Raw genomic sequence first — 4,317 nt, forward strand, 5'->3', positions numbered from 1 at the left:
TGCCAAAAGCGTAAATGTGTTTCAGCCAGAGGCTGCCTCGATATCATTCAGCTTTTTCCCGGGCTCTGAGAGCCTATGGGAGCCGTAGGAAGTGTCACGTTACAGCAAAGATCCTCAGTCTTCAATAAAAAGAGCCAAGATGAACAACAACTTGTCAGACCGGCCACTTCCTGTACAGAATCTTCTCAGGTTTTTGCCTGCCATATGAGTTCTGTTATACTCGCAGACACCATTCAAACAGTTTTAGAAACTGTAGGGTGTTTTCTATCCAGAGCCAATAATTATATGCATATTCTAGTTACTGGGCAGGAGTAGTAACCAGATTATATCGGGTACGTTTTTTATCCGGCCGTGTCAATACTGCCCCCTACCCCAACAGGTTAAGGTATCTTTACTTTTACTCAAGTTTGACAATTGGGTACTTTTTCCACCACTGCAAAAATATAAACGCAACATGCAACAATTTCAAAGATTTTACTAAGTTACAGTTCATATAAGGATATTAGTCAATTGAAATAAATAAATTAGGCCCTTTCTATGGATTTCACATTACTGGGCAGGGGTACAGCCATGGGTAGGCCTTGGAGGGCATAGGTCCACTCACTGGGGAGCCAGGCCCAGCCAATCAGAATGAGTTTTTCCCCACAAAAGGGCTTTAAAACAGACAGAAATACTCCTCAGCTCCCCCCACACTCCACCTCAGATGATCCTGCAGGTGAAGAAGCCGCATGTGGAGGTCCTGGGCTGGCGTGGTTACACGTGGTCTGTGGTTGTGAGGCAGGTTAGATGTACTGCCAAATTCTCTAAAATGACGTTGGAGAAATGAACATTCAATTCAACATTCAAACATTCAAGTCTGTAGCATCCGAACGGTTCTCAGTTTGTAGTAGGAGTGTGGTTTATTGATAAGAAAGATGTACCTGGGAGATCCGTTTGATGTTTCAAAGATTGTGAAGAAAGCATTGGGTACTGTGGAGTCTGTGAGGTTGACCAGAAGTGACGCTTACATTTTCAGAGCAGGGCACCAGTTAAGGGAGTGATTTCTGGGGTCTCTATGGAAGTTGAGGTTGAGACAATGGAGAGTAATTCCTGGAGTAGTTGGTGTTCGTCGGTTGTCTCATATGGTCAATGGAAGGAAGGAGGATAATCCGTCTGTGCTACTGTTTTTTGATGAGGAGTCTCTCCTTACACATGTCAAGACGGGTTATGTGAATTATCCTGTGAGAGCATTTGTTTCCAGGTTATTGCAATGTACCAACTGCAAAGGGTGTGTTGAGTGTTTGTGGGAAACTGGATGAGTGATAATTTTACTAAGAGAAGGACAACGAATATTGGAATTGTGGTGGGGAAGATGCACACGAGTGCTCTTTGGCATTTTTTGCTATGGTGATAAACTACACTTCCAGAGTGGATAAGAATTCTAGATTGATATCATCATATCTGCAGCTGAACTCTTCTTGGGATTGAAGGATGTCACAGGCGAGGAGCTGCACTGAATACTGGCAGGAGTAGTTCCGTCCTTTCAGATCCTGTGTAGGGCTCTGAGTGAATTTGAATGACTAAGGATTACTTTTTACTTTTCTACGATGCTTTTCGGATGTTTTAGGGGGTTAAAAGTTTTAGGATGTAGTACGCCCTAAAATCCCACCGAAGAAGAAGAATTCAGGTGATGAAGGACTGGAGATAGCAGCAGACAGGTTGGGGACTAACAGACTTTCAGTTACGATAAATGTTAGTTGCTGAAGTGACACTTTACATTCCTTCATCTGAGTGAACCGTTACCCTGCCTCACTGAGCCTCTGTACCTTGAGACTCCTTCTAGCTCTGGTCCGTGGCAGTGGCCTCTCCCCAGGCTCTGCCAAACAGGCCCTAACTTAAACAAAAGACACCTGAGCTTAAAGCAGGAAGAACTGTGGAGGGGACTGCAAGATCTTGGCCACTATGGTTGCTGGGGAACCAATGTCCAACATCACCATCGAAAGTTTGTACAGTCCTCTCCTACAAGAGAGGAATTTGTTAAATGGCCCCAGTGTTATGAGTTCCCTGAGAGGTCAAGAGCATTTGCCTCCAACACAAATTTCCCTGGAGTCATTGGAGCCATACATGGTACACACATCCCCATACCAGTACCAACAATTAAGATACATTTATACAGGAAGGGCCATGGTAGTCTTCACCTTCAGGCAGTTTGTGATGAAAACAATGTGCTTATTGGACATCTATACTAGCTGGCCAGGCTCAGTGCATGATGGAAGAGTTTACAAAAACTGCCGTCTTTACATCCACCTCAAACAAAATCACATACACACACACAGTTTCACATGCTGGAAGATTCTGCATACTCTCTGAAAACATATCTCCTCATGCCATACCGCAATAATTGCCATCTAACCGCACAAAAAAAAACACAATCCACAGTTCCACCCAGGAAATTATTGAGAAGGCTAAGATACCTGCCCTTGAGGAAACTATTGTTTTTGGAACTGCATGTATTCGGCACAATTTCAATTTCATTCTGAAGGAGGAAGCAGAAGCAGAAGACATGGATAAGGATGAATGGGGGTCAGAGCAAGCTGTTGCCCCAGAGAGAAGCGCACAGGCAAATAGGGATTTACCTGGGATTTGCCCCTTTCATATTTATCTGGTCCTGACTAAACTCCCCAGCCCCTGCCAGTGACAAGCATACTTATAACATGATGGTGCCCCATCCGTATATTTTATACTTATACACTGCTCAAAAAATAAAGGGAACACTAAAATAACACATCCTAGATCTGAATGAATGAAATAATCGTATTAAATACTTCTATCTTTACATAGTTGAATGTGCTGACAACAAAATCACACAAAAATAATCAATGGAAATCCAATTTATCAACCCATGGAGGTCTGGATTTGGAGTCACACTCAAAATTAAAGTGGAAAACCACACTACAGGCTGATCCAACTTTGATGTAATGTCCTTAAAACAAGTCAAAATGAGGCTCAGTAGTGTGTGTGGCCTCCACGTGCCTGTATGACCTCCCTACAACGCCTGGGTATGCTCCTGATGAGGTGGCGGATGGTCTCCTGAGGGATCTCCTCCCAGACCTGGACTAAAGCATCCGCCAACTCCTGGACAGTCTGTGGTGCAACGTGGCGTTGGTGGATGGAGCGAGACATGATGTCCCAGATGTGCTCAATTGGATTCAGGTCTGGGGAACGGGTGGGCCAGTCCATAGCATCAATGCCTTCCTCTTGCAGAAACTGCTGACACACTCCAGCCACATGAGGTCTAGCATTGTCTTGCATTAGGAGGAACCCAGGGCCAACCGCACCAGCATATGGTCTCACAAGGGGTCTGAGGATCTCATCTCGGTACCTAATGGCAGTCAGGCTACCTCTGGCGAGCACATGGAGGGCTGTGCGGCCCCCCCAAAAAATGCCACCCCACACCATGACTGACCCACCGCCAAACCAGTCATGCTGGAGGATGTTGCAGGCAGCAGAAAGTTCTCCACGGCGTCTCCAGACTGTCACATGTGCTCAGTGTGAACCTGCTTTCATCTGTGAAGAGCACAGGGCGCCAGTGGTGAATTTGCCAATCTTGGTGTTCTCTGGCAAATGGCAAACGTCCTGCACGGTGTTGGGCTGTAAGCACAACCCCCACCTGTGGACGCTGGGCCCTCATACTACCCTCATGGAGTCTGTTTCTGACCGTTTGAGCAGACACATGCACATTTGTGGCCTGCTGGAGGTCATTTTGCAGGGCTCTGGCAGTGCTCCTCCTTGCACAAAGGCGGAGGTAGCGGTCCTGCTGCTGGGTTGCTGCCCTCCTACGGCCTCCTCCACATCTCCTGATGTACTGGCCTGTCTCCTGGTAGTGCCTCCATGCTCTGGACACTACGCTGACAGACACAGCAAACCTTCTTGCCACAGCTCGCATTGATATGCCATCCTGGATGAGCTGCACTACCTGAGCCACTTGTGTGGGTTGTAGACTCCGTCTCATGCTACCACTAGAGTGAAAGCACCGCCAGCATTCAAAAGTGACCAAAACATCAGCCAGGAAGCATAGGAACTGAGAAGTGGTCTGTGGTTACCACCTGCAGAACCACTCCTTTATTGGGGGTGTCTTGCTAATTGCCTATAATTTCCACCTGTTGTCTATTCCATTTGCACAACAGCATGTGACATTTATTGTCAATCAGTGTTGCTTCCTAAGTGGACAGTTTGATTTCATAGAAGTGAGATTGACTTGGAGTTATATTGTGTTGTTTAAGTGTTCCCTTTATTTTTTTGAGCAGTATATATTCTCATCCCATTCTCATCCCACTC

The sequence above is a fragment of the Salmo salar genome, chromosome ssa29 (assembly GCF_905237065.1).
Source record: "Salmo salar chromosome ssa29, Ssal_v3.1, whole genome shotgun sequence".
Taxonomy (NCBI): Eukaryota; Metazoa; Chordata; class Actinopteri; order Salmoniformes; family Salmonidae; genus Salmo; species Salmo salar.